We start from the raw sequence: 19,236 nt of genomic DNA, 5'->3' as shown, positions 1-19,236 counted from the left end.
CTGTTTGACACAGGGAAATCATTTCTTAATCCAAAGTTCGCTTTTTCCCCCCATCCCCTTCATTTTTTTTCCTCCTCATCCTCTTTGACCTGGTCTGTTTCCTAAAATGTTACCTGGAGAGTATTAGTCATGAGTCTTCAGAGAAATAGAACCAACAGTGCATACGTAGGGAGAAAGAGATTTTAAGGAATTGGCTCATGAGATTGTGGAGGCTGGCAGTCTGGAGACCCAGGGGAGTCCCAATCCAAAGAAAATTTGCTGGCAGGGTTCCTGCTCTCTCAGGGGAAGTCAGACTTTGTTCTGTTAAGGCCTTCCACTGATGTGATGAGGCCCACCGACTCTAATGCCTAAGTAAAATAGGCTTTACTCAAGGTCCACTGATTTCAATGTTAATCTCATCCATAAAAAAATAACATCACAGAAACATCCTGAATAATGTTTGGCCAAGTATCTGGATATGATGGCCCAGCCATATGAACACATAAAATTAACTGTGGGGATTCCCAAACCCATGTTCTATGGAACCCTAGTTCCTTAGATTAGACACTGGACTGAACAGATTTCTCTCCCAGGTATTCCGTTTTATTATTAAAAGGCGGAAAATGAATGTTAATTTGATGAGCACCTTCTGGATGTCAGCTGCCCAGCATTCATTATCTCATTCAATTCTTAGAGCAATGTTATAAAACAGGTATCATTATCCGAGTTCTTGATATGACTAACCTCTTAAAGAAAATAATATATTAATTAGAACTACCACTGTCTTCCAACCTCACACTTTACGAAAAAACAGTGAGTCCAACTCCATTAAAGTCTTTGCCGTTAGACAAGCCACTTTTGAATCATCTAAATCAGTATGGCTGTGCACATCACCTCTTATTTACTTCCAGTTTGGCTGAGCTACAGAATCTTTGATCCATTATCCCAATCCACAGAATATTAGAACAGTTGTTTATCTAGCCCACGGAAGTAGCTTTGTCTTAGATTTTGTGAATTATCATTTGAAAGTTCATAAGCTAATAAGGTGATAATAGAAAGATCTTCGCTTACCTCTCCAACTATCAAAAGCCAGAACTAACCGAAGCATTTCCAGGCTGTAAAGTTTTCCCCAAAGGTACTTGGTCGGAAAAAAAAAAAAAAAAAAAAAGTGATTGACAGACATCTAGTGGAAAAAAACAAAAGAAAGTCTAGCAAAGAGTGAAATAGAAGGCAACTGCCTGGGTTTTTTTTTTGGGGGGGGGGGTGCTTAGAGTGATAATTTGGTGTTGATGGGGAAGAAAGAGTGATTCTGCCTTATATTCGGGCACACATGGTAACAGATTTGATCAAAGTCACATAGCAGCTTAGCTGCTGCTGGGTCAACACACCCTTTAGCCTGGAGGGTCACCAGAGGAAAGCAATGCCTAGAGTTTTCATGGCAGGAGCTGGGGGGGCCAGAAGAAAAACAAGAGAAACTGATGGTGAGGAAAAGGACAAGAGGAGAATAGTAGCAAAGCCCCCTAATGCTGAGGAGACTAGGTGAGAAACTCCAAAGTCAAGGGCATCTCTGCCGTGTTAAATTCTCAAGAGCAGGGTTCCACAAACTAGGGCCCGAAGTCAAACCTGGCTCGCTGCTCATTTTTGTAAATAAAGTTTTATTGGCATACAGCCATGCCCATTCACTCATGTTCTGTCTACGGCGGTTTCCCCTACAACCACATAGCTGAGTGGTTATCATGGAGGTCATGTAACTCTTAAAGCCTAGGTACCTACCATATGGCTTTTGACAGAAAGGTCTTCCAGCCCCTGGCTAATGCAAAGCCAACACACTAAGGTTGCCCATCTTCATGGACAAGTTCCACACCCTCTGCTATGGCCTTTGTGGCAGACCCTTATAAAAACAGCCCACGTGCATTCCGCGGTGATTTTTTTTTTTTTAAGACACCCTATCAACTTGTGTGGAACAGTTCGTGCTTCCCCTGATCTTAACCAGTTGACTACAAAGAAAATTCATTTGTTTTGTGCGATTTTCTGGGTAGTTTTACCGGGCTCGCGCAGGCCTCCTCGGCCAACTGCAGGGAGCCAAAGGCTGTGTCAGCGGGAGAGCCAGGCCTCTCCTCACGGTGGCCCCATCCCGGGCTTCGTCCTGCAGCTGCTTCAGGGCAGACTCTGGGTTTGCATTCACCAAGTTTCTACGTGCTCCACATCGGCCAATGTCCCAAACAAGCCACCTGGCCAAGGGCCGAGGCACCGCGGAAGCAACCTCGCCCCTGCCTCCCCATGGCAGCCATTTCCAGCGCACCACGGTTGTTCAGGATGGGGCTTTAGCAGAGGACGGTTTTGTGTTTCTCCATCGGTGTTAGTTCTTGTTTCGGCTGCACCCCGGCCATTTTTGAGGCGCAGGAATGTTCTCCTGTGCCCCACCCTATGAACGGGTGTGACTACTGGACTGTTAACGGTCCTCCTCTTTCAGCTTTGTAGGAAAGCTCATTAACCTGCCCAGGATGGTGGCCAAGAGAGGGTGGAGAAGGACGTCAAACCCAGCAGCCATGCTCCAGCGCCCATCCTACCCCTACCGCAGCCTCCGCAGTGAGTTATGGCCAACGGAGTCCGAGCGAGTTTGGCATTCGCTTCTTTGCCTGGGAGAGCATTGGCCACGCAGCAGCGCTGGTGGCAAGCCCTGGAATCCAGGACGGCGGTGAGTGTGCTGGCCCGAACGGAACTCAGCACAAAGCCAGGCCACCTTCCCCCCTCTGCCTGTCAGGACCACAACTAGGCCACTCAACAGCCTGGGACTTACTTTTCTTGCCGGCACTCACAGGATGCCAAAGTCTTCTGAGAAGGGTCTCATGGGTATGCACGAAATTGGAAATTAACTAGGGGCGCCCGGGTGGCTCGGTGGCTCAGTCGGTTAGGCGTCCGACTTCAGCACAGGTCATGATCTCACAGTTTGTGAGTTCGAGCCCCGCGTCGGGCTCTGTGCTGACAGCTCGGAGCCTGGAGCCTACTTCGGATTCTGTGTCTTCCCCTCTCTCTCTGCCCCTCCCCTGCTCACGCTCTGTCTCTCTTCTCAAAAATAAATAATAAACATTAAAATTTTTTTTTAAAAAAAATAATAATAAATTAAAAAAATTTTTAATTGGAAATTAACGCCAATCTAGTTTCCTCTCAGAGAATGGGACCTCTCCAGGCCCAATACCAGTTAGCACTAGTCTCTATTTGCTCTGGACTTTCCCCATTTGGGAGGGTCCACAAAGCCCTAGGAAGTCTCCCCGGGGAATGCCTTGTCCTGGGCAAATCAGGATGGTTGGTCACCATGGTTACTGGACTAGTCTTCTCTCTGCTTAGGAATCTCAGAAAACATCCGGTCCCTGGCTGAACAAGTGATGGAATGATAAAAGATCTCCTTGATTTTTTAAAACAATTTTTAATATGCATTTATTTTTGAGAGAGAGAGAGAGAGAGACAGAGACAGAGACAGAGACAGAGAGAGAGTGAGCCAGAGAGGGTCAGAGAGAGGGAAACACAGAATCTGAAGCAGGCTCCAGGTTCCCAGCTGTCAGCACAGAGCCCGATGCGGGGCTCGAACTCACAGACTGTGAGATCGTGACCTGAGCCGAAGTCGGACGTCCAACCGACTGAGCCACCCAGGCATCCCAAAGATCTCCTTGATTGATTTTTGTTCACTCTATCTTCAGAGCCGAATACATAGCATTTGGCATCAAATAAGGGCTCGAAAACTACCTGGTGAAGGGCGCCTGGTTGGCTCAGTTGGTTAAGCGTACTACTTCTGTTCAGGTTATGATCTTGAGGTTCAAGAGTTCAAGCCCCACGTCGGGCTTTCTGTTGTCAGTACGGAGCCTGCTTTGGATCCTCTGTCTCCCTCTCTCCCTGCCTCTACCCAGCTCATGTTCACACTCTCTCTCTCTCAAAAATAAATAATCATTAAAAAAAAAAAAAACCTACCTGTTGAATATATGAGCATGTAAATGCGTGATTACATGATTCTAGCTCAGAGGAGGTAGCCCTTGCTTCCTGCTACCCCAGAGCATGGGTGACACCATGGAAACCCAGGAACTTGACACAGCATTTGCCCCAGAATGTGCACCAAAGAAACTTTGCATCCGGTTCCTTCTAAAACAAGGAGGACTGGACAAAGTGACTAGTTGATTCAAATAATTCAAGTTTCACTCAAATAAACAAAGTTTATTAGAATCACATAAAGTCCTCTTGAACTTCTATTTGGCGAAATTCTCAGCCAACACTTTTATGAACCCAGAAAAATCATGCTTTGTACAATGGAACCACCTTAACTTAAACTTTGTGAATTTTTACACTTCAGGGAAATGCTTCATCAGGGAGCAGCTATTTTAGTCTCGGTTAAAGCTATGAATAAGCCAAAGAGATTCTTAGCTGGAGGTGAAGGCAAGGGTTATGGACTGAATGTTTGTGCCCCCTAAATTCATCTATGGAAGCTCAAATCTCCAATACAATGGTATCAGGAGGCAGGGATTTGGGAGGTGACTAGGTCCCAGAGTGGGGGCCTCAAAAATGGAATTAGTGCCATTAACACCATCAGGGAAGAGATAGATAGAGATAGAAGAGATAGAGAGAGAAGAGATAGAGAGAGATAATCTCCTCTCCCCTATTTGAGGAGACAGCAAGAAGGTGGCTGTCTGCCAACCAAGAGGAGGACTCCCATTAGCAGCTAAATAGTCTGGCACCTTGACCTTGGACTTCTTAGCTTCCAGAACTGTGAGAAATAAGTCTCTGTTGTTTACACCACCCACTGTATGGTATTCTTTGGCAGCCTGAGCCGACTGAGACAGGCAGTATAATCCAGTAGTAAAAAGTAAGCATCCTGAAGTAGAGAAAATTGTCATTGAACTCTGGCTTTGCCACATTCTGGCTGTGGGACCTTGGGCATAGCATCTGACTTCTCTAAGCCCTTGTTTGCTCACTTACAAATGAACTTGGCACTTCCCCGTCGTTTGGAGCTGTAGTGACAATTCAGCATGATGATGCCTGAGGATAGTCCAGAACATTCCAGGATATTCCAGTGAGCCTGAGGAGAGTCCAGAAACAATTATCCGTAGCCCTACTTTTGCTCCCAGAAGTTACCGAGTTTGCACGGGATGCTATCTGCTCGCTCACCTAATACTGGAAGTACTCACCTCGACACCCAGTGAGTGCTCCATTAGGCACCGTGGTTCAAGGTACTAAAATTTTCCCAAACTTTAACACGCTATTAATGGTCGCATGGGACCATCTATGTGCCAGGAGCTGTTTAAGGTGTTTTACATGGTATTGACTTCTCCACATCCTCACACAAAGGCACTTCCGCCGTCACCCCCATTTTATGGGTGGGGAAACTGAGGCACGGAAGGTCACCCAGGAAGTCAGCGGCAAAGCTAGGCTTGGAACACAGCCAGTCCGCCTCCAGAGTCTGTGCTTTGACTCTCCTGAGTCCATTCACCATGTAAGTCTTGTTGTGTCCAGGATTGGGAAAACATAAAATAGGAGACTTTTCTATATAAAAGAGCTTTTGGGGCGCCTGGGTGGCTCAGTCGGTTAAGCATCCAACGGCGGCTCAGGCGGTGATCTCACGGTTCATGAGTTCCAGCCCCGCGTCGGGCTCTGTGCTGACAGCTCAGAGCCTGGAGCCTGCTTCGGATTCTGTGTCTTCCATTCTCTCTCTCTGACTCTCCCCCACTCATGTTCTCTCTCTCTCTCTCTCAAGAATAAATAAACATTTAAAAAATTTAAAAAAAAAAAGAAAGAAAAGAGCTTTTGTGGCCCTCAAACTATCTGACACCACTGTGACCTCTCAGAGTCTTTTTTTTTTTTTTTTTTTTTTTTTTTTTTACTTCTTTTCAAGCACTCACCTATGTTCCAAGATAGTTGAGGTTCTGGAGAGATAGTCTGATTGGCTGGAAAAAATGAGTAATTCGCCCTCTTGAAAATCAGCATATTTTACCCAAGGGAGGTTTCAGAATATCTTACCTCTCTATAAGGCTGATCGTTTTTCTCGTAACTACCTGGGTTTTTTTTTTTTTTTTTTCAATCACACCTAGAGAAGACACGAGCTCCACTCTAAGATAATAGGAATGGCTCAGATTCTACTCTCATTAATATAATGATTCCATAACACAATGACAGATAAAAGAACTTTCTTTTTATTCTACTCAAGGCTGGTTTTACATAAAAATAGACCATAACTCAGAGTCTGTAATGTCTATGGAAAGGTTATACTCGTTACCATCCAAATAGGCTGAGCTAATAAAAATTATATTTGTTACAATCCAAATAGATTAACCGGCCTTAAGGGCTTAGCTATGTATTACACTTTTCAATTTTCTTATAATTAAATTAACATAAAATAGTCTTCACAAATAAATGGCTGTTTCAGAAATAGTTAAGCTCTGTTTAACAAAAATAGCCATTCTATTGACATGTACAGGCACTCAGGTAGATCTGGAAAGCGGAAAGAGGCACTTCTCTGTAGAGTGGACTCGTGGTCGAGACATTAGCAGAAAGATCTCTCTCATTTGTCCTGCTGAGACCACGGGCACCCCAGCTAGTGGCACAGTACAAAGCCAGGACCAACGTCACGGGCACCACCCACCTGCTCTTGCCGGGTTCTCCCAGCCATCAGCCAGTGGGCACGACGGGTGGGACCGAGAGCTGCACCTGGGTTTTGTGCCAGTCTTGCAGCTTATTAATAAAGGTTCTGCTGCCATTTTCTTGGCTTGTCTTCCCCTTTCTTCTCCAGAAGCCTGAACCTCTAGATATTTGCCTTCTGGCTAGAAATCCTGCTCAAATATTGCTTCTATTTGTAAAATCCATTATCCTGGACTTTTCCCTTTTTTGTTCAGGTGCCATTTTATGACTCTCTCCCAGGAGTGCTCACCTCATCGAATAAACAATGATGATTGAAGCCCTTCGGCTGAAAAAGTCTTGAACAGAAGAGTTGTGGCCCCTGAACTGGTTGAAGTTCTTGAGTGTCAGGAGCTGTGCAAAGCTAATTAATTTCAGGCCCGCCTTTTGTTTTCTTCTACAAATGCCCTCAGAAGTGATAAAGAAACGGAACAAGTTGTGGAGCTTTTGCCATTGGAAGCAATTGGCAGCCTAAGTTTTCTCAGTTCTAGAAGTCAAAAGGGAGCTGACACAAGGAAAAGAGATGGGATCCCTCTTCGCACTGGCCGTGGGCTCAGGTGCCAGGGTGGGTGTTAGGCTCCACACCTTTACGTGCTTCATCCCATTCAATCCACACACCTTCCTGAGTACTGGGGAAACCTTCCCAGTTGAGCAACGGGGAAAGAGAGGCTTGCAGAGCTAACGTGAGTCAGAGCAAGTTTCGCCAACCCAGAAAATGGTGAGACCCCGGGTATGGGTCTGGAAAAGCCCTGAGCTGGAGTATTACCAAAAGCTTGAAGCCGAGTGGCCACCAACAGTCAAATCTGTGTGCAGGGGCTCTGGTGGGACTCTGAACTTGACAGGATGGTCAGGCGCCATCAACCATGAGTGCCCTCCTTTGAGCCCGGTGGTTGGACTGCAACAGTGAAAGACAATCAAATAAAACTCTATGATGATATGACATAAACACTCACACCAGCAGCACCCCCCTCCTTGAATATTATTGTGATTAACTCCTTGAAAGTAAATAAAACTTGGGAGATATCTTGAGCATATCCGGGCAGATGGTGCAGGCTCTTGAAATCTCTGCATGCCCCCTGCTGCTGCCTACCTTTGGGGTGACTTAATCCTCACGAGCGCCTCCACGAAAGGGTGCGCAAGAAAGATAGAAATGAGGCTCAAATGAGTCACTTGTGCGGCACATCGGCAGCTTTTGTTGGAGGCGTGATGAGGAAAGAGGTCAAAGGTAATGGTGTAATAAGAAAAACAAATGATCTGTGGAGCTCATCTATTTATGGCACCCCATCCCCATCATCGCGGATGAGCAAAACCCGGCCATACACTTACGAAGATTAAAAACACTTTAATTCAAGGTACTCCAGCAAGGTGAGTAGGTGAGAAACACTGTGATTTACATTTTATAGCTCTCCTCCACCTTCAGCGTGTGTGGTAGTGAGGGTGTTCATCCTTGTCTTCCAAGTGCCTGGCACGAAGTAGATGCTCAACAAAAGGTATTTGGAAAGCCCCAGTCACCTATCACATTCTGCCCTGGTTTTCAAAGTTGGCTGCGTGTCACAATCAGCTGGGGAGCACTGAGAAATGCTGAGGCCTGGGTCCTGATGGGGTTCAGGAAACACCACCCCCCAAATATGGCACCTCGACATGTGAACATTTTTCCGCAACGGTTGACTCTTTATGGAAACTACCATAAAAATGCTTAGGTTGAACTGTTTTTTGTGTCTTCCTTTCCTTGGGAAGCCTCTCATATCATGTAAAACTTACACTAAATAAATGTGTGTGCTTTTCTCACATTCTTCTGTTTCTGTCAATTCCAGTGGTAGACACAACCAGGAACCCTAAGAGGGTGGAGGAAAACTCTTTCCTCTCCTACAGTCCATCATCAACCGATTCTGAATTAATCCGTGTCGGGTTGGGCCTGGGCACGGGGATCTTTCAAAGGGTCTCCAGGAGACCCTAACGTGCAGCAAAGTTCAAGAGTGACATGAATCATCTGGGTGCCTGGAAGGCAGCTGTGACAGGAGTCAAGTGGGGCTCATACAAGGCTATGTGCCTGATAACCTCACCAAGTCAGGAGATGAGGATCAGGAAAGGAGACCCAACTGACAAGGCAGTGAGTGGGCGAGATGGAAGGAAGGAAGGAAGGAAGGAAGGAAGGAAGGAAGGAAGGAAAGAAGGAAGGAAGGAAGGAAGGAAGGAAGGAAGGAAGGAAGGAAGCCTGGGACACTGAGACAAGAAGTGAATGGGATGCAACCTGGTTCAGAGCCCGAATGCCTAGTTTTGAGCTATTTCTGATAGACACCAACACAGAGAACAAATACTTGTGTCATTTGTGCGCTTCCTAAACAACCAGTTCAGAGGCCCCACACTGGACAATTGAAGTGGGTTCGCAGAAAACGTGCGGCTTTAAAGACCAAGTAGGCTCCAATTCCAGCTCTGCTCTGTCACCCTCAGAGCCCCACTGACTCAGGGGTATGTTGGCGGACTCCTGTCAGCCTCTCAGGTTGTGGACTGAATGTTGTGTCTCCTCAAAATTGATATGTGGAAACTGCATCCCCCAGCGGGATGGTGTTTAGAGATGGGGCCTTTGGGAGATATAAGGTCATAAAAGCGGAGCCCTCGTGTTGGGATTACTGGCCTTTATAAGTGGCTTTCTTATAGAAGAGGACCCCTCTCCCTCCCTTTCCCCCTCTCCTCTCCTTCTCCCCTTTCCTCCCCGCTCCCTCTCTCTCTCTCCATGTTCACACATTGAGGGGAGGCCGTAGGAAGACCTACCGAGAAGTCAGCCACCTGCAACTGGGGAAGAGAGCCCTCCTCAGGCAGGAGCCGAATCAGCTGGCACCTTGATCCTGGACTTGAAGCTTCCAGAACTTCCAGAAGTGAATGCCTGCTGTTTAAGCCCCCCAACGTGCGCACTCTGTGATGCCAGCCTGAGCAGACTAAGACAGGGGTGGGGGGTCTACAGGGGGAGTAGGCACACGGTGGGCACCCCGCCCAGGCAGCCTGGCCCGATACATACACGCAGTATTTGCACGTGGGTATATACCTTTGCACACGCACCACCTTCCAAGCTCGTGCTGTCACAAAAAGTCTGAGAGGCCGTTTTGAGGCCACCCTTGCCAAAAACCACTTCCTTTGTCCACACACATCAGGCCAGTGGAAAAAGGCCTTCAAGCAGGGTCTCAGAGAGAGAAAGAATTGTGTCAAGGGTGAGGAGGAGTGGTTCCTCAGAGTCCCTGCCTTAGTTTGCTCCAGCTGCTACAACAGAAACATCAAAAACTGAGGGTCTTATTGCCAACCTATTGCCGAGATTTCTGGAGGCTGGGACATCCAAGATCATGGTGCGGTTAGACTCAGTGTCTGGTGAGAGCCAGCTTCCTAGGTCACGGACGGCCCTCTTCTCCCTGAGTCCTCACATGATGGGAGGACTCCCCCTAGGTCTCTGGGGTCCCTTTTATAAGGACGCTAATCCCATTCATGATGGCGCCTCCCTCATGACCTAATCACTTCCCCAAGGCCCTACCGTCACATTGGGGATTAGGTCTCAACATACGAATTTTAGGGGAACACTGACATTCAGACCATAGCAGCCTTCAACAAAGCAGAACTTCCCCACCCCACCCCTCGTGGTGGCCGTCAGCCTCACACTCCCACAGCATGAGACAGCAAGGCCCCTAGAAGCCCCCAGCAGCTTCCAGCGGCACCTGCTGGGAGCCCTTCCTTCCTGCCATCCACTTTTCCCTGCCCCCCTCTTCTGCCACTTGCTGCTTGCCGTGTGGTCCTTTCGGCACAAGCTGGGCTGACTGACATCTCCCCGGCCTAAAGTGTATCAGTTCATCCCACTGACCAAAAACTAAATGGCTCATGCTTCCCCCTCCCCGCCCTCCCCCGGCGCTTTCTTTTTGAAACGTATTTTTCACCGGAGCGCAAATTCTCGGTTTCACCAGAGCCGAAGGCCTCTGGGGAACACAGCATTTTCTTTTTAATTTTTTTTAACGTTTTATTTATTTTTGAGACAGGGAGAGACAGAGCATGAATAGGGGAGGGTCAGAGAGAGGGAGACACAGAATCTGAAACAGGCTCCAGGCTCTGAGCTGTTAGCACAGAGCCCGACGTGGGGCTCGAACTCACCGACCGAGAGATCATGACCTGAGCCGAAGTCGGACGCTTAACGGACTGAGCCACCCAGGTGCCCCTGGGGAACACAGCATTTAAAGGTTTCTTCTCGGGGCACCTGGGTGGCGCAGTCGGTTAAGCGTCCGACTTCAGCCAGGTCACGATCTCGAGGTCCGGGAGTTCGAGCCCCGCGTCAGGCTCTGGGCTGATGGCTCGGAGCCTGGAGCCTGTTTCCGATCCTGTGTCTCCCTCTCTCTCTGCCCCTCCCCCGTTCATGCTCTGTCTCTCTCTGTCCCAAAAATAAATAAAAAACGTTGGGAAAAAAAAATTTTTTTAAAAATAAAGGTTTCTTCTCATCCCCAGAGCAGATTTCGATACGTCCAATCCCATCGTCTTCAGGGAGAATGACTGCCTTCCCAGACCCACTCCCGACATGAAATTAGGCCACGCTTAAAACAAACAGCGGCACAGACAGCGTGGGAGGACGACACTGGCCTACATATAAGAAACACGCGGGGCTTTCTATTTTCGATCCCAGAGCAGAATGAAATTCCTCCCCGCACACCTATGACACTTGTCCTAAGAATACTTGGCAAAGATCGATTGTCAGAGTAAAAAGAAAAAGGGCCCTTGAGATGATGTAGCCCAGGGATTATTAAATAGGGGTGCGTATCAAAGGGGTGCCGCTCATCAAAACCCTGAAGAGGGTTCCCCAAGGCAACCAGGGAACCTGATTCTCTAACGTGAGCTGAATTGTAAAGGAATGAAAACATTGCCTGTTGATTCGGCGTTTTGCCATCATCCCTGTCTGGATGGACAGGGAGAGGAGGCTCTTTTTATCCTCGTGGCCCTCTGACAGGCAGGACAACGCTAGGCCACCCTCTCTCGCTTTGGCCCGTGAAGTTTTCTACCCCCTCACCATCTCTGCTGAAGGCAGGGAGGTAGAAAGTGGGGAACTGGTGGGGAGAACGAAGGAGAGCCCACGGAGTGGAAATATTTGAACTTCTCTCCCTTTTTCTTGAGAAGAGGGCCCTGTCACGTTTCCTCTCCTGCCCCTTCAATGGCCCATTCATATCATCTCTTTGCTTCATTTGCCTTTCTCATCGTATAGATTTTTCTTTTTTCTCCTTTGCTCCTTCTTTGGGTCCCCTTTGCCTCTCACCTCCCTTCCCATCCCCCTACTCAAATCCTCCCGGATAAAAATGACGATGACTTTACCGGCCGTCTCTCCCTCGCCGTTCATGACGCGGGATGGAGGGGACACACACACGGAGGCGGCTTCGTCCCGAGCTCCCCTCCGTGCCACGCCACGAAGTGTGGCTCGGTGACCCTCAAACCTCTGAGAACCTGCAAGAGTCACCTGGGAAAGCTTGTCAAAATGCAGATTCCCAGGCCTTCCCCGGCAGAAGTTAATTCAGCGAGCGTGGCCCCCAAACTTTAAAGCGGAGCATGAAATGACCGTAGGGCAGGTCGGCCCAGGAATGTACATTGAGAAGGCCGGTGTGGTTAAGGGGCTTTCAGATCCCTGTTTCAGACCTCGGTACAAAACACTCAACTCCCCGCCCCGCACTCAACGTGTCCCCTGTGACGAGATGGGGATTGTGTCACAGGCACTGCCTCGGGGTGTGCTGGGGACAGATGAGCTCCGCAGGTCAGGGTCAGAGCCCCAGGTGTGCACCGAACTCCTAGCAATGCCATGGGCACCTTCATTCTCACCTTACCTCTTCTACACGTGCTCTCAAAACTGGCAGGTGCTTCGGCCAAGTGCCGTTTTAAGAGAAAATGAAACTCCTGTAGCAATCCGGCTTTTGCCTGAACCTCAACGGTCTCCCACACACCTCTGAGTCCTGAACCTCCGAAACTTTAGACGAAGGAAACAGCTCCCTTTGGGTCCCAGGCCTCGGTCATCCCTGTCTCCAGCAACCGGATGTGTGGCAAGAGTCATCTCAGGAGGAGAGAACACGTTTGAATTCCCCTTCTCGTCACCACTGGGGAAAGAATAGATTCCTACACGAAACGTCCCCACCTCATCTAGCCAAACCAGTCCCAGATTGCCGTGCTCATCCCGTCGCATCCAAGTCCCTTCCCACCGTACATCGGGCAACTGCAGGGTCCTGACGCCACAGAGGCAGGCTGGTGACCCTGCTCCCCCCACCCCGCTTCCTCCCCTTCAGAATCCACACTGCTGCTCAGGTGTGATGCGGGCTGGAGGCCTCCTGCAAAGGTGATCGTTACTATCACTGGCCTTTTTCTGGATTTGTTTGTTTTTCACGTTCTATACTTTTTTTTTTCATTTTCATGTACATCTCATGCCCTCGGTCCGGCATCCTCTCCGACGACAAAGAGCGTCTTCAGCATCCCTGAATCCCCACTCTTCATCCAAAGTGTGATGGGCATTGGGTCTTTGGTGACACGTAAACAAGCCTTGAACTTCAGATTTCTTCGTGTAAAAAAAATATGAGAAAAGCGTGGCAGAGACACCTACACATTGAATAAGGACATCTGATACATAAAGCAAAGACGTAGGACCTTCCCTTTCAAACACCACATCTCTTTCTCCCCCAGCTAGTGCAAGGGTTCCTTTTTTACCAAGTGCGGATTTGATGGTTCCTCAGTTTAGCAGGGTCAATCGTGTCCTCTGCTCCAGGAGAAGGGATGTGGAAACAAGTTCTCAGATTTATTTAGGCCTACTGTGTCCCTGTAATGTAAAATTGCATATTGCTTGACCCCTAGTGGGGAGCCGACAGATATTTCTAAAAGGAATAACAATGCATTTTTTGGCATTGTGTTAGTGCCATTTTGACCTACAATCATTGCATGTGTTGCTTGGGAAGCTTTATAATTGGGGAGGGGGCAGTTGCTTTGTACCCACTTTTATATATTGTTTCAAAATGTAAATCATTTGCACGTATATTTCTACAATACAGCCACTCTTCTTTTTTTTTTTTTTTAAACTTTTTTTTTTCAACGTTTATTTATTTTTGGGACAGAGAGAGACAGAGCATGAACAGGGGAGGGGCAGAGAGAGAGGGAGACACAGAATCGGAAACAGGCTCCAGACTCTGAGCCATCAGCCCAGAGCCTGACGCAGGGCTCGAACTCACGGACCACGAGTTCGTGACCTGGCTGAAGTCGGACGCTTAACCGACTGCGCCACTCAGGCGCCCCTACAGCCACTCTTCTTAAGCACTGCATTAGTTTCCTAGGCCTGCCATAACAAATTGTCACAAACGGGGTGGCTTAAAACAGTGGAGATGCATTCTTTCATTGTTCTGGAAGCTAGAAGCTCAAAGCCAAGGTGTCAGCAAGGAAATGATCCTCCCTCTGAAAGCTCCAAGGGAGAATCCTTTCTGGACACTTCTAGTGTCCAGAAATTCCCGGTGTTCTGTGGCTTCTAAAAACACCACTCCTGGGGCATCTGGGTGGCTCAGTCGGTTGAGAATCCAACTCTTGATTTTGACTCAGGTCATGATCCCAAGATCATGGGATCGAGCCCCATGTCGAGCTCGGCACTGAACACGGAGCCTGCTTGGGGTTCTCTCTCTCTCTCTCCCTCTGCCTCCCCCAGCCCCCTACCTGTGCTCTTTCTCGCTCTCGCTCCCTCTCCCTCTAAAACAACAGCAACAACAAAAAATCATTCCAATCTCAGCCTCTGTCTTCATGTGGCATTCTCCCCTGTACATGTGTGACCAAACGTCCCTCTTCTTATAACTTACTTTTAGGTCCCCGTATGGCCTCATCTTAAATTTATTTAAGCTATCCTTCCCAGAGGATCTCTGAAACAAGGTCACATTCACAGATTCCAGAATGTGGATTTGGGGAAAACGATAGTAAACCCAGCACAGGCATTGTCTTGTCTTGAGAACTACGAGTCTATAAAGTTCACTAAAATTCTCCTCGGCCATTCGTTTTGTGGAAAAAGCAAATTTTTATATCCCTAAAGCCTTGACTTTACCAGTTAGTTAGAGGGGAGTGTCAGGGTACAGAAGTCAGTGAGAGAATTATTCCATCCTAAAAGACTGTGCATTTCCACTTACACAAAGGTCCAGGCGTGTGTTTCTGGACCAACTCCCATCCCAGAAGGAGGACTCTCAAGTCACGGAACTGAGACAGTCAGGGAAAGAGAGAGGGTAGAAACTGCCCATTGCCACATGTTTGCAGCCATTTAAAACCTCAGAGTCAGATGTTGTCTTAGTCAGCTGGGGCTGCCATGCAAAATACCACAAACTGGGTGGCTTAAACAACAGACATTTATTTTCTCACAGTTTTGGAAGCTGGAAGTTTAAGATCAAGGTTCCAACCAACTCGATTTCCCTTGAGACCGCTCTTCCTGGCTTTCAAGCGGGTGCCTTCTCTCTGTGTCCTCACATGGCCTTTCCTCTGTGTGCGTGGAGACAGAGAGAGAAGGATCTGTCACATTTCTTCCTCTTTGGACGAACACCAATCCTGAAGAATTAGGGTCCCCCCTGATGACCTAGTTTAACCTTAATTACCTCTGAAAAGCCCTGTCTTCAAATATAGTCGCACCGAAGTTTGGACGTCAGCATGTGAATTTTAGGGGACACAATTCAGTCCACAGCAGAGGAGACGTTGGAAGTAATAGCCCAAATCTCCATTTCACAGATGAAGATCATGGTACGAGGTGAAGTCTTGAGAAAGGTCACCCAGTTTGGCAAGGCTGGCATATTCTTAATAGCCGTTAAAGTCAAAAGTCTTGACCTTTCTTTCTTTTTCCCAGAATACATAGATAGATGATAGATAGATAGATAGATAGATACTTCTTCAATGAACAAATATGGATGGCATCCCCTTCATTTTGACTTATGTCCAAGGTAATATATAGAAACTTTATCTGGGGGCACCTGGGTGGCTCAGTCGGTTAAGCGTCCGACTTCAGCTCAGGTCATGATCTCACAGTTTGCGGGTTCGAGCCCCGCGTCGGGCTCTGTGCTGACACCTCAGAGCCTGGAACTTGCTTTGGATTCTGTGTTGCCCTCTCTCTGCTCCTCCCCCGCTCATGCTTTCTCTCTCCCTCTCTCTATCAGAAATAAAGAAACATTAAAAAGAATTTTAAGAAACGTTATCTGAACGGCCCTTCTATGAGGGGTCATTGATTAAAATGGATGACCCTTTTGGATACCCCATGAACCTAGCACTGTGTCTTATCCATAGTTGGCATACATTAAATGTAGATAATATTTACATGAATAGCTAACATTGTATGTGGTACTTATACTATTCGAAGCACATGTATTAGCCGATTTAATCCTCATAATAATTTAAGAGATAGGTTCTATTGTGAGTGGCATTTCACAGATAAGGAAGTCGAGGCATAGAGAATTTTTATTAATTTCCTCAAGGTTCGCAAATGAACGAACGAGTCGAGGTATCGGCAGACTAGTCTTAAGCTTTGCGCTTAAACCCTGCCTAGACAGACCCCTCTCCTTCCAGCAACCTCTAGTCTGAATTTGTTTGGGGGGGCTTTGTTATGGTTTTGCTGTTGTTGTGAAAGGCAAAAAGGTGCAGACAAATCACTAATAAAAAAACGCACTAAGTATAACTATACAATACTCTTATTGCCAGTGTTTTTACAAACACTCAAATATACACTTCTACTAAGACGTTTTCTGGAAATAAGACTTAACTTCACTCTACACCAGAATGTATTCTGATATTTTCTATAGTGTTCCATTTTAGTTTAGTCTAGTTTCTGCAATTTAATTTCTTAATGCAGATCATGACCAACACAATTGATTTCATGAGCCACAATCGCATCACAATCAGCCGTATGGAAAACAAAACTGCTTTATATAACAGGCCACCCTAATGAGTAGATTTCCCCCTTCTGCCTTCCTTCGCTGGAGTTCAGAATTATAAAGATGGGGTAATATGTAAGATGTGTAATATGTATACACGTAAAAGCTCTCACAGTGCTGTTGTGGTTATTAAAGAATGCTTGGTTGTCAGCCTGGAATAAAAGGGACCAACAGATCTCAGAGGTTTAGGTTCTGGAAACTCATTTAATTTTTTTCTGGTCGGATCACGGTGTGTTTCCCTTCCTTTCAATGTGACCTTCTTAAGACAAACACATTTTATAGTTAAACAATTCAGGTCAGACACCAGATTCTAGCTCCATCTGAGTTCTAAACTGTGAAACCCAGATGGAGCCCAAAATTTTGGAGGTGAATTCGGGTTCTTGCGTGAATTCCCAGTACTATAGTAACCCTATTTTCTTGACACATCGACTATGACGCAACCAGCTCCCTCAGAGTGTAAGATTCAAAGCTACCCGTTCCGATAATTTGATTGGATACACTCAGTCGGAGGCAGCAGTGTGATCTGGAGATTTGCGTTCTCCAGTGCTGCAGAGAGGACAAACATCAAGGAAAAAATCAAAATGCGGTTTGGAATGAGGCACTTGGGAAGGTAAAAAGAGCTAATATATTTTTAAATGATGATAAAAGAGAAGTTTGAAGCATTCCCGATTTACATATTCTGTTTATTTTTAAATCATGCCATGGGGGGTGGGGGTCAGGAAGGAGACGGTGCATACCCCATTGAATTGAAATATGCCCTGAGAATCGTCAGATCGTATTTATAGGAGAAAACGCTTTATGAAGACCAGAAGGGCGTCAATGAGCACATCATCACTGCATTAAAAAAAAAAAAAAAAGTTGTTCGGAGGTAACTTTTAAAGAGATGTACTGATATCAGTTTTCTTGCCCATCCCCTTCCTAAAACAGGACTGAGTCATCTTACAATAAGCCATGCCAAGAGACGATTCTAAATATACTGAGTAATCCAAAACAGTATTTGTATCTGGCGTTGGAATGTACTTTGTCAGAGCAGTATTTCCAACGGCAGTCAAATTTGTGCTCACTCCCCGAGGATCATGAGACGGCAGAGCCTCCCAGAAGTCTGCTATATTGGGGCGGTGGGGGTGGGGGGCAAATCAAGGACACGGATATCGCATTGCGGTTCTTCAAGACTTGAGTCCAATGAGTCTCACACTTGCACAGTCATCAGCAACACCTGGGAGGCTTGTGAAAACCTGGACCCCTGTCCCCCCCCATCTTCCCCCAACACACACACACCCTTCCCCTCCCTCCTGATTTAGTGGGTAGGGCCAGAGAATGGGCCCATCCAACAAGTTCCCAAGGCGTGCGGCTGCTGGTGGTCCGAAACACGCTTCCAGAACCGCTGTTCTGGTCCCGTTTTATGGAGTCAGGACACTTCAGCATAATCCCAGTGGTAAACTAGAGAGCCTTCTTGGTTCCTTTAGAGATATCGGCTGCAGGCCGGTGACCACCTGGGCACCAAAGAAAAGGATCCACAAATGAAAAGAGGAAAGCAACTTTTCTAACCACAAGAATGCTGTTCCCACTCGCTAGAACTCAACAGAAGCTCGGCTTGGCCCAAGTCCTCAAGATTTTATCTTTCGTGAAAGGGAAGGAAACGAAAGTTCATCAGACTTAATGGTTCTACAGACCCACAGAGAGACGTCATTCTCCCTTTCGGTGAAGAGCTGACTTCTCATGACACCAGACAGAGAAAGGGCAGTAGCTCTGTGGCTCACAAGAGCAAAGCCTGTAATCTGTGTGCAGGTAAGAGAAGAATTTAGGAACACACATGCTGTGGAACATGGAGAGTGTTGAAAGGAGAGAGAGAGAGAAGGAAAGAAAGAGGGAGGGAGGCTGGGAGGAAAGAGGAAGGAAGGAAGGAAGGAAGGAAGGAAGGAAGGAAGGAAGGAAGGAAAGAAGGAAGGAAAGGAGCAAGGCTGGGAGGAAAGAGGAAGGAAGGAAGGAAGGAAGGAAGGAAGGAAGGAAGGAAGGAAAGAAGGAAGGAAAGGAGCAAGGCTGGGAGGAAAGAGGAAGGAAGGAAGGAAGGAAGGAAGGAAGGAAGGAAGGAAAGGAGCAAGGCTGGAAGGAAAGAAAGGAAAGATGAAAAGAAAGGCTGAAAAGTTCGGCAAAAATAATTGAGAACAGCAGTGCTCTTGGTAAGTGTCACTCTGCAATACTTTAGCACCTGACTTATGGGGCAGGAGACTGGCTGTAGCAGGTCTAAATGTGATTCCGTTTCCCACAATTCCGCAGGGCGGTCCATGCAGAACAAAGCTGTGGTTCTCTCCCTGAAGAGCCCCAGGGTAAGCCGTCCAAAACCAAGGCCACGAGCAGTGGGGGCCAGCAGGTCGGTTGCTTTAAGAGAAAAAGACTTTCTTAAAATTCAAAGGAAAAAAAAAAATAACCGGAGATGATTTAGAAAGCATTATGCATTTATTGAACAAACACTGCTAAAGACATTTCAGCAAACCGTGTGTTTAAAAAGTAATAAATAGCCATTGTGCTTACTTCATAAACTTGTCAGACTGTCTTCATTTTATTTTCCTGAACAAACTGAATTTCTGTACTGCTCATCCCCAGCCAGTTAATAAATACATCACCCTAAAAAGTGCTGTGGTATTAAATTTACAGCAGATAAAATATGGAT

This window comes from Prionailurus bengalensis, chromosome A3 (assembly GCF_016509475.1).
Source record: "Prionailurus bengalensis isolate Pbe53 chromosome A3, Fcat_Pben_1.1_paternal_pri, whole genome shotgun sequence".
Classification (NCBI taxonomy): Eukaryota; Metazoa; Chordata; class Mammalia; order Carnivora; family Felidae; genus Prionailurus; species Prionailurus bengalensis.
This window is presented reverse-complemented; position numbering follows the sequence as displayed.